General features: G+C 37.1%; 2 pseudogenes; both read right to left on the reverse strand.

Moving 5' to 3' along the window:
- Nucleotides 1–671: 671 nt before the first annotated feature.
- Nucleotides 672–1,367, reverse strand: LOC138163080 (ferritin heavy chain-like; annotated as a pseudogene).
- Nucleotides 1,368–22,439: 21,072 nt separating this feature from the next.
- Nucleotides 22,440–22,748, reverse strand: LOC138163043 (alpha-ketoglutarate dehydrogenase component 4 pseudogene; annotated as a pseudogene).
- Nucleotides 22,749–23,200: the final 452 nt, after the last annotated feature.

Genomic DNA, 23,200 nt, shown 5'->3' on the forward strand with positions numbered 1-23,200 from the left:
GTCTAAACACATTACTCCTCAGCTCAAAAAACCTTTCATGCCTTTTTAGGATAAAACACTCAACTAGGCCTTTAAGTCCTCTAACTCTACATGGCTCTACTTAACCTTTCAAGGCCTAATGTACCCTGTTCTAGTTCAATGGCTATATGTTTCAGGCAAACTATCCCATTTGCTCTTCCCTACACTTGGCACATGGTGTACCACTACTAAGTCTTTGCATAGTCTGTCACCCATTCCTGAATTACACTGCTTTTTCAAATTCCTAGCCTCCTTCAAAGCTCTAAATCTGCACCACTTTCTGTGGACAAGGTGTTTTAACTCCCTTCGTTAATAGTACTTGATCTCCAAATAAGTGCATATATACTTATCTATTTGCATTGACTTTCACCACAATTCCTTGAAGACTTTGGTATAATTTTTTCTAATTATTCTTTTTTATTTCGTTGTTGTTGTGCTTCCCAACTTTCTAGCACATTGTAGATTGTTTATAGTGGATTTTCAAAGCATGTTTGTTGATGGGCTAGTCCTTTAGTCAGTTTAGTTCAGTCCAACTCAAATCAAAACATCAATTTAATCTAAGGTAGTTCAATAAGCACTTAGTAAACATTATTTGCAAAGCACCATGCTAATTCTTTTTTTTTTTTTCATCAGTACCAAGTCACTTTATTGGCATGTAAATGATGGTAATTATTTGGTTAAAAAAAGGTCAGATAACCAAAATATGCATGCACTGAAAGAGAGTAGGAGTGGTGGCCACAGTTCCCAGGTGTGGGGGAAGACAGGTGTGGCTTAGCTCTCATTGTCACTGTCTCCAAGGGTGTGCTTGTCAAAACGATATTCCGCCATGTCAGAATGGGGGGCTCCCATCTTGCGCAGGTTGGTTGTGTGATCACCCAGCTGTTTGATGAACTTCACCTGTTCGTCCAGGTAGTGGGTTTCGATGAAATCACCTAAGTGGCGGTCATTCTTGTCAGTTGCCAGCTTGTGCAATTCCAGTAACGACTGATTGACATTTTTTTCCCAAGTGCAGAGCACACTCCATTGCGTTCAGCCTGCTCTCCCAGTCGTGGCGGTGGGGTTTCTTGATGTCCTGTAAGAAGATGAGGCCGCCGCGCTGGTTCTGCGTTCATCAACTTCTCAGCATGCTGGCGCTCCTCGCGCGACTGGTGCAGGAAGTACTTGGCAAAGTTCTTGAGCACCACGTCGTCACGGTCAAAGTAGTAGGACATGGACAGGTAGACATAGGAGGCATAGAGCTCCAGGTTGATCTGCCGGTTGATGGTGGCCTCCGAGTCTTGGTGGTAGTTCTGCCGCACCTGAGAGGGGGAGGAGGTGATCATGGCAGCAGCGGAGCAGGAGGAGGCGGCGGCTGCTCGACTGTAGGACAGAAGAAGTGTCGGCTAGTGGAGGTGAAGGTGGAGAGGCAGCCGGTTCCCTTCAAGCACTGTTGAAGAAGGATACCGCAGCGACTCCCCTTCCCTGCACTTCTGGCCCACCATGCTAGTTTTTTTTTTTTTTTTTAAAGCAATCAGGGTTAAGTAACTTGCTCCAGGTTTCACGGCCACTTATTTCTGGGTGTGGTGCTAAGTATCTGAGTCCGGATTTGAACCCAAGTCATCCGACACTGGAGGCGATGCTCTTACTTGTTGAGCCACCTGGCTGCCTCTAAGCAATTGGGGTTAAGTAACTTGCTCAAGGTTACACAGCCAGGTGTTTCTGGGTGGGTGCTAAGTATCTCAGCCCGATTTGATCCACAAGTCATCCGGACAGTGGAGCCGGTGCTCTTACTCGCTGTCACCATGCTAGTTCTTAAGGATACAAAGGTAAAAAAATAAAAATCTATATCCTCAAAAAGTATACATGCTACTTGTACTATTCGGAAATGATATTTGACCAGTTTTGGTGTTCAAAAAGTAATACTAAATTACTAAACTGAATATAAAAGTGTGTGTACGTGCACATCTATTTATGAGCTGTGAATGCCTTCTTCTAAGAATATGAAGATGCAATCACATTGACATATGCAATATGGGCATGGAATGTGTGGTGGTAGAAGGTGCTGAACAAACAATCTTAAAGCAGTTAGTTTAGGAGTTTAAAGGAGTATAGGTTTGGTAGTTCTCACTGAAGAAGATGCAGAGTAGGTGGGAGAGAAGGATATTTCTCTTTCCTCCTTTGCCACACTATCAACTACCCCATATAGCAGTAACTTATATAGAGGGTGCCACAGAATCCAGAAGTTTGAGAATTTTTTTTTTGAAATGTAATTGGTGGAGAAGATAGATCATTTAGATGAGTAGTATAAAACCGAAATAGAAATAGGGGTCACTAGACTATATAAAAGGATTCTTGAGCACCATATATTGACTTAGCAAACCACATATTGCCATTATCTCTGTTCTATTTTTATTTATTGCATTCAAAATTTTGCAATTACATTATATCTAGTTTGGGCTACAATTGGGAATGTTCCATTCTACAAGCCCTGTTTTTGACACCTCTATTCTAGAGTGACATAGATATAATATGGCTACAACGACTAAAAGAGTCAGACTTGAGTATGTACTCAATAAAGAGCTAACCTGTCAATCTGGGAACCGAGATTGAGAACTCATCTAATAGAGATGCTCCACCTAAGAGGAGCTGGGTGGAGACTATAGAAAAGAGAAAAGAATTTCTGGCGCTTCATTTCTAGGAGTTTTTAATTGTTCTTACTACATCTGCATGTACAAGCATGAATCATCTCCATTAAATTCTAAGGCTGAGCCTACTTATGCCATAATGGTCATATGGATTTGTTGGGGAAAATTCACAGGTTTTTTTGGGGGAAACATTCTGTATCTATTGATCTTATTTTGCTATTTTATGTGGGGTATCCCATACTTCAGCAACAGAAGAGTTGCTACATCGACAAATTAATAAAAAGAATATTAATAATTTTGAGGGTATGTCTACAGACTGTGTATCATCTACCTTTTATCAATTAGTTTCAAGTTATCTAGCTCACTATCTCCCTTCTAGTCTGATATGCTGATATTTTTGGAAGACTCTACTCCCAGGCAGATTTCGCCCCCCCCCCCCCATCCGTCATTTTCTAAAATTGCATGATTATCAAGATAACAATCCAAGACAATTCCAGAGGACTCAGTGTGAAAATTGCTATCCACCTACAGAGAGAGAAAACTGATTAAATTGAAGTGCAGATCGAAGCATACTCTTTTCACTTTCATTATTTTTTTTATTTTTTTTCAATATGGTTAATGTGGAATTATGTAAAAAATAATATAAAAGTAAGCATGCATGATTAAATATTTAGGATTGTTCAGGAAGCATCCAGATAGGCAGTATACTATAATGCATTAAAAAGCACTATACTTAAAGTTAGGACAGACCTAGCTTCAAATATCATCTCTAACTTATTTGTATGACATTGGAGAAATCATGTAATCTCTCCAAGCATCAGGATCCTCTTATATAACATATCACATTATATAAATGTGAATTATTATTTCAAAGTAATTAGTTGTCCTCTAATTAACAATCTCTAGAGAAAATAAAATTTAAAGAATAAAAAAATAAAGCTCAAGAATATTTGTAAAATAAGGGTAGGGTGGTAGAATTTCCAATTCTAACATGCTATGATTCTGACTTACTTTGCCCCTCCCCCACACACAAACAGCCAAATCTTCAAATGCTTAGGATTTCCATTTCTAGTCCTCATTTACATATATTCATTAGTTAATATAATAATAAGTATTTCTGTATTTCAGTAAATCACTTTTTAAAAAGATTTCCATTATGTCACTACAATAACAGTCATGGTCTCAACAGGATAATCATATTGCATATTGACAAGAAGGCAAATTTTTCATCTTTCAAAAGCTATGAAATAACTTCATGCCCCAAACTTCCCTAAATGGAGGTTTGAGGTTGCTTTTGATCTTCAAAGAAAGGTCCTTTGGCTTTCTTATTGGCTTCCTATTTCAATTCCATGGGGAGCTTTCCATCATTTCAGATTTGCTTGTTCCTTTTCTTATCAAACTTTCAACTATTTGTAGTTCAGCAGTCAACTTTTCCCTAGATCTCAGTTTAGTTTTAGAATTAAGCTCCTTCAAATTAATCTTTTTAGTCTAAGGAAAAATATGCTCTAACCATCCCCAATGAATGCTTTACTGGACCTCTATCATGTACTAAATAAATAATAACTGACAAAGTATTCTTTTTTCCTCAGACTAGTACTATGAGGGATAGATATTCAGGTGTTTTTCAGTCTCCAATTCTTTGTGACCTATTTGAGATTTTCTTGGGGAATGTACTAAATTGATTTGTTATTTCCTTTACCAACTCATTCTACAGATGAGGAAACTGAGACAAATATCATTAAGTGACTTGGCTAGGGTTATAGAACTAACCAGTGTCTGAGGCCAGATATGAACTCATATATTCCTGACTCCAGGCCTGGCACTTTATCCACTGTGCCACTTAGCTATCTAAATTTTACAAATGCGAAAACTAAGACTTAAAGGATATCTAATTTGTTCAAGGTTATATAATGAACAAATGGTGAAGTTAATACTTGAATACACATTTTCTAACTCCAATTTTTTTTCTAATATAATATGTTTGTGGTCTTTCCATCATGTGGTTGGAGAAGTCTTTTTGGAATGTTACTCTAGGTGATTTTTTTCTTTCTTAATTCTACTATCAGGATTTATTTTTAAACAATTCTCTTTTTTCTACTTTAATGAGTTTATAATGATTCCTCCCTATTTCTATACCTTATCGTAATTTTTCTCGGAATGAAGAAGCACAATTAAGGACAACAAATCCTGATCCTATGACCTACAACTTATGACTGATTCTAGAACTTTAAACCATCATCATTCTGCTGAGACATAAGAGGTATCTTTCACCATATCTTCTGAATTCACGATTTAGATCCACGTTTAACAGTCTAAATATACCCACAAAATTTTATGGTCCTTGACTTTCTGATTTTTTAAATCTGATTTCAAGTTTTCATAGGTGTCTGGTTCAAAACCATTGATTTAAAGAATTCCCTTAGACATTAGATTAACTGCTTTGGACAATTAACATATTCATCTCATGAAAGGGAAAGAGATTGAAAAACACAGAGACACACACACACAGAGAGAGAGAGAGAGAGAGAGACTGAGGGGCAGGGGCAGGGACAAAGACAGAGAAACAGAGACACAGGCAGAGAGACAGAGACAGAGAAAAAGAGAGCGCCAGAAAGAGGTGATATCATTACTGAACATTTGACTTCAGTGACCTAGAAGGTATAGAATCATGATATCTTCAATTGGAAGGAACCTCAGAGGCCATACAATCCAATTAATACTAGAATCATACAGCAAATGCCATTAAACTTTTGCTTCAGGACTTCCAGGAAAAGGGGATAATGGAGCAATATCCCTCAAGTCTCAATCTGCCTTTCTGATATTCCCATCCATACTTCCTAATTATGCCTTCAAATTTTTCCTCCACATGACAATCCTCCAAATACTTAAAGATTATTCTGCCATTCCCTCTAAGCTTTCTTTTCTCCAGACAGGCATTATTCTTTCCTAAACTGTTACAGGGCATGATTACTATCTGATTGCCCTAATACAGATGCTCTCTATTTCATCAATGACCCTTCTAAAATGTGGTACCAAGTGTTGAACAGGAAATTTCAACTATCATTTGGGAAGATTTACTTTCTTTTTTTTCTTTTTTTTTTCTATTGTTTTCCTTGATGTCTGAGGGTGGGGAGGGTGGACTAAGGAGAGAAACTGTAATTTCACTGGTTTATGAAACTCTCTGTGAACAATATCTAAAAATGTTACTTCTTCACAATATTTGTTCTCCCAGAGTTATGCAAGAGTCCTAGATTAAACAACTTGCTCAGGTTAACATTTTTTTGTGGATTTAGAAGCAGGTCTTGAACCCAGGTCTGCCATATTCTGAAGCTCCCTCTGTCCACTAAACTGCAATCCTTCTTAATCTTGGGTATTCCATCTCTAAAGGGAGCTTAAGACCATATTAGTTTTTTTAACTTCCATGACACACTGTTGACTCAAATTGAGTTTAAAAGACTAGACACCATATCCTTTTTAGATGAATGGCCCTCTAGTCTCACCTACATTATCTTTTATTTGTGTCAAATATTTTTGTGAACCAAAAGTCTTAGACATTTAACATTTGCTTCTAGCAAGTGTCATTATTCAGTTCAATCCAGTATTCCGAATTTTTTTTAATGCTTTCACTTAATACATTACTTACCCTATCCTGCTTTGTATCATCTGTAAATTTAAAAAGAAAGACATTTATGTCTTCTTCCAAATTACAGAATCTTAGATCTCAAAGGAAGCTTAAATTGTATTTATTCTGATCCATACCTGAACAATCCCTCCTACAAGATCTGGAACATAATTCACCAAGCCTGTGCTAAAAGACCTCCAGTGAAGGAGAACCCATTGCCTCCTGAGTTACCTCATTATGTTTTTGGAGAGTTTTACTTATTAGGAAGTACTTCCCCCCTTACAGCACACGACCCATCCCTGTAGCTGCTGTTCTTTGCTACAAATTCTGCCCTCTGGGATTAGGACCAAGGAGAAAAATAAAATAAAACTTTAAGCCTTCTTTTATGTGACAGCCCTACAAAAAATTGAAGACAGAATAGGAACCCTAGTCTTCTCTTTTCTAGGCTAAATATCCCCATTTCCTTTATTTAATCTTTTTTTAATGCTTTATGAACTTCTGATTTACATCATTCGTTTCTGCCAGATTTTGAGTTACAAATTTTCTCCCTGTTTTTCCCCTACCCACAGCCCCACAGGAGATCCCCTCCTCCAATCTGCTCTCTCCCATATTTTCTCCCATACCCCTTTTGAATTTTCCAGTGGGTCTCTATACATCAGTGCCTGTATATCTTATTTCCCAATTACATGTAAGAAGGTATTAATAGTAGTGTATACACACACACACACACACACACACACACACACACATATATATATATATATATATATATATATACATTTGATTTTAAAACTTTTAATTTCAGATTCATTCCCTTCCTTCCTTGTGACCCACCCTTACTGGGAAGATAAGCAGTTCAGTATAGGTTGTACATGTGTGGCTAATGCAAAACAATAACATAGTAGATATATTGTAAAAGAGTGATTATTTCCCTCCCTCCTATCCCACCTCCCACTTGTTCTATTCTCCACTTTGATCTGTCCTTTTTCAAAAGAGGGTGTTTCCAATTTTCCTCCCCCCCCAGCCTGCCCTCCCTTCCATCATCCCCCCTCACATCCCCTTGCCCCCTATTTTTTTGGAGGGTTAGATACCCTATTTAGTGTGTATTTCACCCTATCCTCAAGCCAAATTCAATGGGAATGAGGTTGACCCATTCACTTTTGCCTTCCTATTCTTTCCCTCTGTTGTAACCATTTTCCCTTGCTTCTTCTGTATGAGATAGTTTACCCCAATCTGTCTCTCCCCATCTCCTCTCATTATATTGCTCTCACCTCTTAATTTCACCTTTTAAGTATCATCCCTTCCTGGTAAATTCATCCTGTGCCCTCTATCTATGTATATCTCTAAACATATATACACACATTCACATATGTATTCATATGCCCATATACACTCATATATATATATATATATATATATATATATACATATACATATATTTCTAATTCTTTCAACTACTGAGAAAAGTTTCATAAGTTACAATTATTGTTTTTCCATGTAGGAATGTTAATAGTTCAACTTTGATAAGTTACTTATGATTTCTTTTCCCTGTTTACCTTCTCATGCTTCTCTTGCTTCTCGTATCTGAATGGCAATTTTTCTATTCAATTCTGTTTTTTTCAGCAAGAATGCTTGAAACTCCTCTATTCCACTGAATGACCATATTTTCCCCTGAAACATGACACTCAGTTTTGCTGGGTAGGTGACTCTTGGTTTTAATCCCAGCTCCTTTGCCCTCCAGAATATCATATCCAAGCCCTTCGAACCCTCAGTATAGAAGCTGCCAGATCCTGGGTTATCCTGATTGTGTTTCCACAATATTCAAATTGTTTCTTCCTGGCTGCTTGTAATATTCTCTACTTAATCTGGGAATTCTGGAACTGGGCTATAATATTGCTAGGAGTTTTCTTTTTCAGGAAGTGATCGGTGGATTTTTTTAACCTTTATTTTACCCTCTGGTACTAAAACATCAGGGCAGTTTTCTTTGAGAACTTCCTGGAGGATAATTTCTAGGTTCTTACTTTGTTCATGGCTTTCAGGTAGTCCAATAATTTTTAAATTATCTCTCCTGGATCTATTTTCCAGGTCAGTGGTTTTTCCTATGAGATATTTCACATTGCCTACTATTATTTCATTTCTTTGGATCTGTTTAACAGCATCTTGATTTCTCATAAAGTCATTAGCTTCCATTTGCTGCAATCTAATTCTGAAGCAACTATTCTCCTCATTGAGCTTTTGAGATTCTTTTTCCTTCTGGCAAATTCGACTTTTTAAAGCATTCTTCTCCTCATTGCCTCTTGAGCCTCCTTTGTCATTTGAGTCAGTCTGTTTTTTCAGGTATTATTTTCCTCGGTCAGGCTGTTGACTCTCATTTTATAATTTTCTTGCATTGTTCTAATTTCTCTTCCCAATTTTTCCTCCACTTCTCTTATCTGCTTCTTAAGGTCCTCTATGGCCTGTAACCAGCTTCTATTTTCCTTTGAAGGTTTTGGTGCAGGAGTTCTCACTTCACTGTTTTCCTCCTGTTCCATGCTTTGCTCCTTTTTGTCCCCAAAATAGGTGTGTAATGTTGGAATCTTCTGTCTGCTTTGTTTCCTTTGCCTGCTCATTTTTCCACTCAATTACTTGACTTTTGGGCTTTTTGCCACAGTAGGAGTCTGCCACCAGACAGGGGAGCTTTCTTCCCGAACGCTGGGGTTTTCTCAGCTGCCAGAGTTATTAGATGAGTGCTCTCTCTGAGGTCCCCACAAGTTCTGGCAAGCTGGACTCACACCCCAGGACCTCCACCCTAGACTGCAATCCAGATCCAAGGAGGTTAAAGCAAGAGCGATTACCCCTCAGACTGGTACTTGGTGCCCCTACACTCTGCAGGCCAGGAGCTGAAGCTGCCATGTGGCACTGGCTGGCTGTGCCAGTGTCTCAGTGACTTCTCGCCCCGGGGGTAAAAGCCATGCACTCCCACTTACTGGTCCCAAAGTCCAGACTGCACTTACCTCTCACTTTGTCCTTTGCATCTATGTATTGACAAATCTGGAAAGAGCCACAGCTGCTGATGATCTGGAGTCCCTCTGGCCAACCGCTGGTCAGGCCCACCCTGGGGCTAAAACCTTGCTAGGCGTGGGGCTGGGCTCGGCTCCCAGAGCACTGAACTGAATTCCTGCTGGCCTGCTGGGTTGTCCTCAGCAGGAGGTTAGCTTCTCTGTGTCGTTTTGTGGGTTCTGCAGCTCCAAAATTTGTTTAGAGTCCCCTTTTTACATGGATTGGGGAAGGTGGAACCTGGAGTCATGGGAAGGTTGTGCTTCTACTCTGCCATCTTGGCTCCGCCCCTCTATTTAATCTTTTTAATCTATGTTCTACAGTCCTATGACATTACTGTATATAGTCCATTATATCTATATTTTCTAAAGACACTTTCTTTAACATGAAATATTATTTATGAACATAGTTAAATAATATAACATCAACAACTCATCCTTGTTGTACTCCATAAGAAAACAGAGGCAGCTGGTAAACAAAATGGATAGAACACTGGGTCTTTAGTCAGAAAGATCTGAGATCAAATGCAGCTTCAACAAGTAATAGCTGTGTGATTCTGGGCAAGTCACTCAATCTCTGACTGCCTCAGTTTCCTCAACTGTACAATGAAGATTATAATAACCTCTACCTCCCAGGTTTGTTATGAGGATAAAATGAGATGTTTGTAAAGTTCTTAGCACAGTTCCTTGCAAGTAGTAGGTGCTTAATAATACTTGTTTCCCTCTGTCCTCCAAGAACATTATGTCATTACACTGTGCTTTGGGTCTAGTTTCCCTGTAGGAGAAGGAATATAGAAAAATACTAAGATTTGATCTTAGACTTCTTAATAACAATGTTATGCCTGCTCTAATATATTATTATTTTCAATCTTACTTTTGAAAGATTAAAAAAAAAGCTGGAGCTGAAAAAAGAACTTTAGAATTTATGAAGTTTAAACTCCACAGTTCACAACTTAGGAAACTGAGGCCCAGAGAGAAAAAAAAAAGGATTATTATTTATCGACCTAGGACTATAATCAAGGTTCTCTCTGTGAACAAGAAATTTAAGCCTGTAAAATGGCTATATGGACCTACAATTTGTGACTATAAGAAATTCCTTGTGGTGAGATAAGGAGCCCACAGCTAGAGCTTCATTAACCTAAAACCCTCTAAGGTAACCAGTCCAAGCAAATGTCAATCAGAAGAGCTGTAGGCAAATTTGGATTTCTGGTGCATTTAAAGTATTATATTTTGAAACAAAACATCATCACATCATAAATAAAACATTAGGAAACAATGAGAAAGCTATATAACATAATGGAGGGATTTAGAAATCCCAGAAAAATCTCTCAAGCAGTCCTCCCTGGGGCAACGATAGCAATTCATCACTTTGCTGAGCCAATCACACTTTCCCTTAAAAGTGTTCATCACTCAGAAACAGTTTTGATTTTTACCCTGTGAAATCTGGATTCATTTTGTTATGACTTCAGTCAAAGTGGGAATGATGGCTGGAAAGAAGCACCACAAGGTGGCACTGATGTTGGGCAAATCTGAATTTGGATTGCATAATTCTTCTTCAGCATTGATTAGCAATAGGGATGGCAATATCTTTGGGACAATGATTGGAGCTGAGCACTTGTCCAGTGGCCAGTAATTGACAAGTGTTGTTGAACTGCACTGCTCTCCCTGATACCAGTGTAGTGAAAGGCCATAGGCATGAAGGAGCTGGTCAGAAACTGGGACATTTTCAAATCACAATTGTCCTCCTATCCCTGAATTCTTTTAAGAATATCAGTCACTGAGTTCTGAATTTAATGTATCTTGTAAGCAAGTATGTGTGTATGTGTATATATGAATATATGCATTTATACATATGCACGAATATACATGTACATATACACACATACATATATACACAAAAATGTGTATATATATACACACTTATATACCCATATATACACATACATATACATATATACACACTTAAATACATATGTATGTGTATGTGTGTACACACATAAAATAATACCTCTGGGACTACATAGGAAAAAAAATGGGAATTTACTTGTAACTTCCTTGTCTAGAATTTAATGAAAGGAATGAAATACTAGAGGTTTCTCTTTGGATCTTCTTGTCCTCTTGCCTGCAGTCCTTATATCCCCTGCTGGGATGCATTTCTAAAATTAACATATTCTCTGAACAGGAAAAAAAACAAAGATGAAAAAGAAAAAAAAATGACTCTGTGACTGTACCAAAGAAACAAAAATTGTGTGAGTGGGCATGTATTTGTGTATATATGTGGCTAGGTACATATGTGCATTTATTTATTTAGTTCCTTCAATTGCGCCAGACTCTATATAACCACATTTGGGGTTTTCTTTGCAAAGATAGTGGAGTGGTTTGAAATTTTCTTCTCCTGCTTATTTACAGATGAGAAAACTGAGGCAAATGGGGTTAAGTGACTTGACTAGGATCACACAGTTAATAAGTGTCTGAGGCTGGATTTGAACTAAGAAAAGTAAGTCTTTCTGACTCCAGGCCCAGCACATTAACCACAGTACAACCTAGCTGCCTCTGTCTGTGTGTAAACACATATAAACTTGCACATATATGCTTGTATAAACACAGGTGTTTGTGCATGTATGTGTGTTCCTCCTACCTATCTAGAACTACTCTTTTACTTTTAAGAATATCAGGGAATGATTTTGAAAATTTGATATATCCTCTAAGGGAAAAAATATATATATATGTATATGTATACACACACACACACACACACACTCCTGTGATCCTTAAAGCTACTGTTTGGAAGAAGAACTGATTACCAGAAGCTTATATGGATAAACAGAGGGTTTTCCATGTGTCAATTTCAGGAAGTCACATCTAGACTCTGAGTTAGAAAATCAGGGTTCAAATTCCATCTCTTGACCATACTATGTAACTTCAGGCAAGACAATAAACGTAGGCAAGTCCTTTCACTGATCTGAGGCCTAATGTCTTCACTTATAAAATGAAGAGGACAAATAAATTCTTAAAATGCTATAAAAATGATGTTATTTTTCTTGGGAATCAGCTTATGCAAACTTCTAGAAAAGAGAAGGGGCTTGATAATCATAAAAACAGAGAGACATTTACAGAGGGAAGTCAAAGCCAGTAGCAGGAAGTCAGTAGATATAGCTACTTTGACCTCTACCAGTTCTCACTAGATTGATTGATTTGAAGGCTCCCAACTGAGAGATCTATTCATCTATAGGTATTATGGAACACAGTAGACACTGGAGTTCTGGGATTATTGTACATCAGGCAGTAGAAATGCTTATGCCAGCAATGAAAAATAACAATGATTAGAGTCACATGATAAAATAATTGCTTACCTTGATATGCTTCAAGATTTGCAAAATATGTTTACATATTTGTGATTCCATTTGATCCTCACAATAACCTTGCAAAGGAGGTATAATCATCCTTCTAATTTTAGAGATGAAAAATAACTGATAAATATAAAATAAAAAAGGGAAATGATCTATGTGTACAAAAATATTTATAGCTGTTCTTTCAGTGGTGGCAAAGAATTGGAAATTGAGGAGATGTATATCAACTGGGGAATGGTTGAACAAATTGTATGTGATTGTGATGGAATATTATTGTGCTTTTACAAATAATGAACATGATGCTCTCAGAAAAAATACATGGAAAAATATATATGAACTGATACTAAGCGAAATGAGCAGAACCAGGAGAACAATGTACACAGTAAAAGCAGTATTGTGTGATGATCTACAATGAACAATTTAGCTATTCTCAACAATATAGGGATACAAGACAATTTTATAGGACTTTGGATGAAAGGTGCTGTCCGTCTCTAGGGGGGTGGGGGGTGAGAGGGAGCAGGGGTGGGAACTGTTAGAGTCTGAATGCAGATCAATGATACTTTATTTTTCTTGTTCTTCTGTTTTTTGTCTATGTTTTCTTTAACAAAGTGACTTACATGGAAATGTGTTTTGCATGACTACATATACATAATCTATGTCAGATTACTTGTCTTCTCTATGGGGGGGCGAGATTGGAACTCAAAATTAAAAAAAAAGTCAAAATTGTTTTTATATGCAGTTGATAAGAGAAAATATTAAACAAGATTAAAAAAAGAAAAAAAACTTTAAGTGACAAAGTCATTTTGACAATTATAAATACCCAAAATAACTACCAAGGACCTATGAAGGAAGACACTAAATGCATCAAGAGAAAGGACTGATAAATAGAATGGTTTTACACACACACACACACACACACACACACACACACACCACATACACATGAACACAAACACATGCACATGTATATTTGTGTCTAATGGTAGACAGCTCTTTATAGAATTTCTTTTGCTACTCATACTTTGCAACAGAGTTTGGAGCATAAACTGAAATAATTTTTGTGGTGGTCCTCCTATAATTTTTATTATAAACAATGTAACATGAGAAGATAAAGTCTCCCATGAAATAACGCTTTTTGTTGCCCTTGGATTCAAAATATAGCTATATATCTTAAAGTCCTTGTTCTGCTGGGGGCTATTAAAGAGAAACATGAGATGGCTGGGACTCTTGCCCTTGGCTTAGCTCTAAATTAAAAAGTGATTATTATTGAACCCATAATCTTTGATAGGTGAGTTTTGTCTTATCTAGCTAGTGGCCCAGGCCTTCTTGTCATTTCCTAGCTGTCTCTTCACCATGATCCAGGGCTCATACCCCCTCACCTTTATAAAAATTCTTCATGCATTTGTTATTTTCCCCCTTTTGAATGTAAAACTATGAGATGGCATTGTTTTATTTTCTACTGTTTTTATCCCCAGACTTTAGAACAATATCTTACATGTAGCAAATGTTTAGTAAATTGTCTGATCTTATCTGATCTATTGTGAGAAGCTAGAATCATACAATTTTAACACTTAAGTGAAACTCAGAGATCATTCAATCTAACTTATTTTATACTTTAGAGATGAAATTTTTTTTTCAACTTCACATTGAGTTGGTAAAAAAGGCTAGATCTAACCACTATAATATATTGTTTGTGTCTGTGTGTGTCCAGAGAAATACACATACACACACACACACACACACACACACACATATATATATATATATAGAGAGAGAGAGAGAGAGACAGAGAGAGTATGTGTATATGTGTCTATATATGTGTGTGTGCATATGTATATACATACATAGATACACATATATGTATCTATGTATGTATACACACCATATTAGGCACAGTATGTAGAGGAGGATTAAAACATTAAATTGGGAATGATCTAAGAAGTTATAAAACAGTGATAGATTCTTTCATGACCTGGTTGTATATAGTTTGCCTAGATCACTCCCTAGTGATATTAGTAATGTCAGGATACAAGTAACAAAAATAATTTGACAGCACATGTGTGCATATAAGAACCAAAGACCTCATGATGTCCCACTCCTTTCCCATTTCAGATTAAGGGAAACAGATTAAGTCCACCTTATTTTAAACCCTTTCCAAATGTTGTTGATATTATAAATTCAGTATTACCTAGACCATTTTAAAAACATCAGCAGTGATTTTTGTTTTGCTGTTTGTTCGTTTGGAGGCAATCAGGATTAAATGACTTATTCAGGGTCAAGAATCTAGTAAGTGTCTAGGACCAGATTTGATCTTAGGTCCTTCTGAGTCCAGGGCTGGTGCTCTATTCATTGTGCCACTTAACTGCCCCACCAACAGTGTTTTAAACACCATGTGTCTCCCACTTTGAATATGTCCTGGCTAAAGAAGTTAACAAAATCAAAGTGTTTTGGAATTTTGGAGAAGGAATAGCTTTAAACAGTCAACCTATTCCTGACTGTAAAAGACCTGATGAGTGATCATTTAATCTCTTCTTGAAAGCTTCTAATTAGGGCAACCTTACGACCTGAACATGATTCTTTTATATTTGCTGTTGTTATATTTTAATTGTTTTCTTGAGTTGTGCCCAACCCTTTGTGACCTCATTTGGTGTTTTCTTGGCAAAGGAACTGGAGTGATTTGCTGTTTCCTACTCTTGCTTATTTTACAGATAAAGGCAAACAGGGTTAATTGACTTGCCCAGGGACACACAGCTAGTAAATTTCTGAGGCCAGATTTGAACTCAGGAAGATGAGTCTTCCCAACTCTAGGCCCAGCATTGTATCAGTTGCACTACTTAACTAACCTTCTTCCATGTCTGAATATCTCTACTTGTTAAGATGTTTTTCCTTATGGTAAAGACTAAATCTCTCTCTATGCTACTTTTGCACATTCTTCTGGTTTCTTCCCCCTGAGCCAAAGAGAACAAGGCTTATCTTTTACCCTCATGATAACTTTTCATATGCTTAAAGACAGTTATTAACATTACCTTTCTTCATTTTGTCTTCTTTTTCTGTAATGGTAATGGAATTTGAAGATCTTCCATGACCTTGTATTGGCAAGCTAACTGGTACTTAGCACTTAGTTTCAAATTCATAATTGTGTCAAGTATTAAGACCTAGAACTTTTGAATCCCATAGTGGAATGAACTTGCTGATGTAGAAGGAAGGGGTGGGGAAGGGAGGAGCTAATGCCATAAATGGGGAGAGGCCCAGACCAGAAAGGGAAGAGATTTTGAGAACAGAACTTGTGGTGGAAGAACTTCTTCTGAGAGCCAGCCAGAACTTCTGCTGAGGACTTCTGCTTAGAACTGCCAGGAATGAGAACTGCTGGTAGCCACAACTGTGGGGAGTGAGCAGCATGGAGTCTGAGCAACTAACTACCTTGAATGAGGAGAGGAGTATCCCTGCCTGAGGGAGCCTGTTTTGTTTTGAAGGCTTGGGAATGTGGGTGTTCACTGCATTAACTACATGTACCAACTTCATGGCTGCTAAAATGACTGATTTTCTGCTTCTGGAACTCAGCTTTCTGGTATTTGAATAAATCCTTTGGCTCTGTCCTCCATGGGGAGAGCTTGTCACATTTTATGACTCATAACTACAACAGCATATCTATAGTCACCGTGGGCATTGTGAATATTGCATTGTTGTTATACTTTCCCAATTAAAATACTTGTAAATAATTTCAAACATATATAGCATTGATTCATAGCTCTTCAAAACCCTGATTTTCTTCCTAAAATTTATCAATGTCTTTCCAAAACCATTGCACTCTGAACTGAATGTGATACTCCAGATGTGGTCAGAGTAGAGAAGTGTACAGTAGGATTATCATAAATCCTAGATGTTCTACTTCTCTTAACAAAATCTAAGATCACATGAAATTAATTGTATTAGTCTGAGGAAATTCCTCATACAGCAATTTCCATTAGCAAAGAAATGACAGGTCCAGTCCCTATACCTAAATTTTGTCTTATTCCATCTATGCACATTTTTGCTTTTATCAATAACTTTAGCTGTCATCTAGTGTTAGCTGTCATTCTCAAGTTTCTTCTATTTAGAATTTGCTAGGGATTCCATCTATGCCTATGGCATGGGCCATAAGTTGATGCACTTCTTGAATTTGTTGGTCCACGCTGGTCTGCTATAACCCCCATGACTCTTCCATGTTTTCTTATCTGCTATGATAACAGCAGCATGGTCAGGATTAGAACTTTGATCTTGGTGAAAGCAATTCTATTCTTTCTATCCCTTCTCTTCTCACACCCTTAAGAGAAAAGACATGTTTCTATTTGGGCTTCTAGCAAAGATTATTTTCTTCAGGGCCATGATCACGAGTTAATGTTTATCCCAGGCCCTACAGAGTCCCAGTTGGTTCTATGTTGATATTTGAGAACATTAGTCACAATATGTGGAGTAGAGATATGCAATTTCACTGTAAGCAAAATCACATTGACTTTGATGTTGCCAACATACACTGTGATATATAGAATGCACATAACAATACTATTTTGAAACATCTACTTATTCAGCTATGCTGCCCATTTATTTGCAGTGTCAAAAATACTTCAAAATCTTGGGAGAAAGTGCAAATTTTTATATAAAGGACCAATTTTGTAGCATTTCATCTTTCCTAACAGTTTATTGGTATTAGTATGACATAACTAGTGTTTACACATTTATAACTTAAAGAAAAGCTCAAAGACCAAATAATTTTTCTCCTTTACAGGGAGCCCCTATTGAAAGAGGATCCTTTTGCACTGCTATAAACATTTTTGCAAATTAACAAAACATATGTATTTTCTTTCTTTCATGGAACCAAGCTGAGTCACAAGGCAGGTCAGATATTTCTGATTATTTCAGACAACTTGGCTCACAGTCCCAGGGGCAGTAGACACTTAAAGAAAAAAAAATAAAGTAAAAACTACCAGGCAGGTGGCTGATTACTCCTAAGTTGTCCCAACCTTGAAAACTAATATACTCCTCTAGGGAAAATACATTGCTAGTAAATCCCAATAAATTCAATTTGAGGAAACACTAGTAAAAACACTTAGGCCAGTGAAGATGGTCCACAAAGAATGGAATAGGACAAATTTGCTGAATTTTCAAAGTATGAAGAGAAAAACGTCTTTATGCTATCTGTCAATAAACATAGCTTTGATTCCAATAAAACTTTTAAGAACAGTTGATGGCTGATGAATATCTATAAAAGGAAGAAATCATTACAAGAAGCTAGCATGGCTTCATCAAGCACAGTTCATGGGAGACTAACTTAATTTTTTTTTTGGATGGGGAGGCCAGGGAAATTGAGGTTAAATGACTTGCCCAAGGTCACATGACTACTAAGTGTTAAGTGTCCGAGGCTGGATTTGAACTCAGGTCCTCCTGACTCAGGGCTGGTGATCTATTATTCACTGCACCACCTAACCACCCCGATTTTCTTTTTTTTTTATTTTGACAAGAATATGAAACTAATAGATGAGTTTAATTTAGTGAATATCATTAACTTAGATTTTGACAAAATATCTGAGACATTATCTCATTATTGTTGTGGAAATGATGGAAGGTTATTGATTTAAAAATAATGCAATCAAACAGATTCAGAACTTGTTTGCTAGATGTGTTCAAATGTAGTTACTAGTTCAATGACAATAAAACAGGAAGTCCCTAGTTGAGTACACTAGGGATATATGTTGGCCCTGTACTGGTCAACATTTTTATTAATGACTTAGATATAGGTATAGTTTATATGTTCAAGGAATTTTCAGATGTCATTTCAATGGGAAGGATAACTAACACACTGGATACCAAAGTTAGAATTCAAAAGGATCTTGAGAGCCTAGAATCTAATATGATGAAATTCAATTGAGATGAACATAAAGATACACTTACTCATTCAATGCCAAATGTAAAACTACATGATGGGGGAGACATAAATAGATAAAGCTGCTCTGAGAAAGATCTGAGTGTCTTATTGGAGTACAACTTCAATAGGGTTCATCAGAATGAGGTGGAAACCAAAACAGCAAATATGGATTCTTTTTGGATATTTTTATTGAAGGCAGCTTTAAGAACAGGGAAGCAATAGTTCCATTTTACTCAATGTTAACAGACCTCACCTGGAGTATTGTGTTCAGTTCTGGGCAGCTTGCTTAAGAAGAACAAGGATATTGATTTTATATGAAACTTGGAAATATGATATACAGGCAATGGAGTATTGAAATCTATCTTGCCCTACAAGAAAGTAAGGGTGAAGGGGATAAGCAGGAGGGTGTGATAGAAGGGAGGGAAGAATGGGGAAAGGGGTAATCAGATTATATTATAATCTGGGGGAGAGGGGAGAGATAGAGAGAAAATGTGGAACTCAAAATCTTGTGGAAATGAATGTTAAAAACTAAAAACAAAGTAGTTAATTAAGAAAAGTAACAAGGATAAGCTGGATAGAGTCCAGATGTGGGCAGTTTAAATGGTAAAACTCCTTGGGTCCATGATATATAAAGGTCCATTGGAGATACAGGGCATGCTTAGTCTTCACAGAGAAAAGAACACTTCATGGGGTTGGAGGTCAGAGATGATAGTTGTCTTCAAATATCTGAAATACTGTCCTGTGAAGGAAGAATTAGACATAATCTGTTTACTCTTAGAATGCAGAATCAGGAGCAAAGAGTGGAAATTACAGAGACCTATTTAAAGCGGTTATCAGGAAAATCTTACCAAAAATTAATGCTTCACCAAAATAGAATATGTTGCTTTGAGAAGTAATTTGTTCCCTCTCCTTAGAGGAAGATGGATAAATTTCTTTGGTTTGAACCTTTAGAGTGTTTTAAACAAAAAACTATTGAACACTACTACATTATTCTTTTTGATATAAAGTTTAAATTTATCTTTTTGAATGAAAATAAATTAAGTTTATTCAACTAACTTTTAGAATATAATTTCAATTTATTTAATGAAAAAAGGAGTCATGCACAGTGAAAAAATAGTCAGCTTGTGGAGATTTGGGAGAGAGAGAGAGAGAGAGAGAGAGAGAGAGAGAGAGAGAGAGAGAGAAACTGTGCTAAAAAATGAGGGAGATAAAGAAGAGATCCTTGTCCTCAAGTAGCTTACTATAAATAATATGTGGTACTTGTTTGTAGATCATCTTCATGTTGGTAAAGTTTTGAAAATCCTGCTGTTTTCAGTGTCCTATGAACATTCAAAACACTAACTAGGTATTCATCAGTTCCTCTGACTGAAATATTAGCTATGGCTATCGCTAATTCCTCAACCCTTCCTGTTTGATACAACCATAGATTTTTTTCTCAACCCTTTCACCCTTGGCTCCCCCATTCTTTTGCATTCCCAAAAATATGTCCTTTGTGGGAATGGTCACTGTTTTAGCCAGAAGGCAAAATACTTCTTACAGACTACAGAGATTCTGAAAAGACTGGAACTCCTGCCTCAATATACCCTTCAGCCATGGCAATGACTGATAATTTGTCAAGCTGTGAAACTTGTGATGACAAGAATACAAATAACTCCAATGATATACAAATCATCATAGCAGTTATAAATCTGGAGTCCATTAACCTTTTTTTAAATGTATTCAAATAACTATATTATACTGTAATTGATTTCCTTTATAATCCAATAAAATTCTGTAGAATTCACAAGACTGCCAAAGTGTCCATAACATAAGATACAGTGAAAATGTTAAGAATTCCTGAACTAAAATAAGACAGGTTTAAAATTCAGGACATGTCCCACACCAGTCTCTAGTCTGCCATCCACAAGAAGAGGAGGAAGGACAGAAGATGTATGAGATCTTAGTTATATCATGGATGAGAGGCACACCTACTATACTTTTGCTTCAACTCAACACACAGTTATTTAGCATCTACTATATGCAAAGCACTGGGTAATGTCTCTATCCTTCTGGAACTTAAATTCCTTGGAGTAGTGAGTAACACAGAGACACAAATAAAGAAAAGAGATCCAGGGGCAGCCAGGTTGTACAGTGAATAGAGCACTGGCTCTGGAGTCAGGAGGATCTGAGTTCAAATCCAGCCTCACACACCTGACACACTTACTAGCTGTGTGATTTTGGGCAAGTCACTTAACCCCAATTGCCCTCCAAAAAGCAAAAAAAAAAGTTAGAGAGAGAAAGAGATTCAGGAAAACTACTTGGAGGAGATATCATCTGAACTGATTCCTAAAGCCAGAAAAGGGATCAGAGAGTTGGAGATAAGAGAATACATTCCAGATATGGGGCATTAGAAGCTAAGGCAGGGCAGTGAGTAATATGAAGGGAAGATGTGGAGGTCATTTTTTTTCTTACCTGCACACCCCAAAAATACTTTTTACAAAATATTCTACTAATAGGCATATAGGCTTTATTTAAAGCCTTTTACTGGGCAGAAAGTTCTGAGTTTCTGAGGTGTCATAGTCTACTTTTAAATGGTTCTATTTTTTAGGATTTTATTTTCTTACAACAAGTTGATGTCTGATTCTCTACAACTACTACACATTGCTTCCATTAATGACTTCTGGGAGCCAGAAAAACAAAGGAGATAGAAGATGTCCTAGAAAAGGAGGCTAAGAAAGAGAGGTCAGTGGAGAACCAAAAGAGACCAGTGCCATGAAAACCTAGAAAGGAAAGAATATTAAGGAGGAATGGCGAATCACTGGTATCAGAAACTGAAAAGAGTTCAAGGAGGCTAAGAGTTGAGAAACAATTATGGGATCTAGTCATTAATAAATCCTTTGTCACTTTTGGGAGACTAATTTCAGTTGAATGTTATGGTTGAAGTAAGATCTCAAGGATTTCAGAAGTGAGAAGTGTGATGAAGGGAAAAAGCAAATGTAGTCTCATTGTTTCATGGATTTGGCCAAGTCTGTACTCTGTGTAATATCATCCTTTTTGAGGCCTCACTAGTGGATCCTGTCTATGACTTCTGGGATCTGTGATACACTCTTCCTTATATCTAGGAGATTAAACTTTGCCCTCAGTATTTGAAGTTGGACTTGGTGAGGAAATCTCACATATTGGGTACATTGTACAAAAGCCAAATGATATCAGGAAAACAAAAGACTGACTCATCTAAAGACTCTCCTACCAATGCCTAAATTCATTTCCTTGAAGTCTGTACCTCACTTCCCTCAATGATCTTTCTCTCTGCCTATTTTACCTTTATAAGTAAGTCTAATTAAACAGTAGGATTAAAACAGCCACCATTAATTGGATACCTACCATATTTGAAATCTAAGCAGCTAGATTTCCAAAACAGTGAGCAAGTAACAGGGATGTCATTTGAAGTCAGATTTACCTCCAATTCCAAGGCTTTCTCTCTATTTCCTAGTACATCTTCAAATAATGGATACATAATACCAAGAGTGATGAACTCAAAATCCAGAAGATCTTTGTTTAAATTTCACCTCTGTAACTTTCCATCCGTGTAACATTGGGCAAATTGCTTTAGCTTCTGACACTCATTTTCCTTTTTACAATAATTGAAAAGATGAGATTGGTTGGCTTTTGGGGTCCTTTCCAGATCTAAGTCATGTCACTCTATATGGGTCTCCAGGTACTGAATTGAATCTGTGATCCTGTCAAACTGGATATTCTCTCCCACAATTCAGGTCACAGGCCATCCATGCTTGCTATCCTGTATGGGTCTTACCCATATACTTTCTTTTTTTTTTCATTTTTGAAGGCCTTTATTGTAAAAATAACCACTCTTTTTCTGACAATCATAAATAATAGGCTTGTCAGTGATTACTCTGTACCTCCACATTGAATAAATTCAATCTCTTCTGGAGATATGAGTTTCCTTCTGTATTTCTGAGGTAATGTTTTTACTATTTCAGCAGTATCTGGTGGACCACGATGCATTGGAAAACCTGATGATTTACCACCCACAGAATTCTGTAATATTGCAGAAGAGTGAGATGGAAGCACGAATGAGTTTAAAGATGCTGGTACATTCAGTTTGAGGTAGCCTTTTCTGTCAGGGAACCTTATTAGTGGAGTATGTGGCTTGATTACCTGCATGACCCAGGTGGCCACTGCCATTTTGTTGCCCATGGTGACCCACAGGAAAGTATAGTTTTACCCATATACTTTCAAGAAATCATCACAGAGTATCGACTGGATATGATGACAACCTTGTTGTTCTCTACCAACATTGCCAATGAGCAATCTGACTGTCCATCTATGATCCCATTCATTATCCCTCTTACATGTGAGCAGGACATCTTTTCTTTCTGTGAAGAGTTCCTTCATGACATCCTTTTAAAATGTAAACTCTTAATTCAGGGTGATGGTAAAGAATCAAAGATTTGGGCAGATATCTGTAGCAGCAAGCACCCCAAGTGTCCCCAGGGTTTGCTGCCAACACAGGTTCTTGGATCTGCTTTGTTAAAGGAAAGCAACTCAAAATGGGTTAACAAGCTTACTTTAATCAGTCAAATATGTATCATTTACATAGTTCAGGGGAAAAAGTTCAGCACCCCAAAATTCAGCGTTTACAGACAGAA

The sequence above is a fragment of the Petaurus breviceps genome, unplaced genomic scaffold (assembly GCF_028583685.1).
Source record: "Petaurus breviceps papuanus isolate PSGF00001 unplaced genomic scaffold, PetGlider_PUasm1.0 187, whole genome shotgun sequence".
Classification (NCBI taxonomy): Eukaryota; Metazoa; Chordata; class Mammalia; order Diprotodontia; family Petauridae; genus Petaurus; species Petaurus breviceps.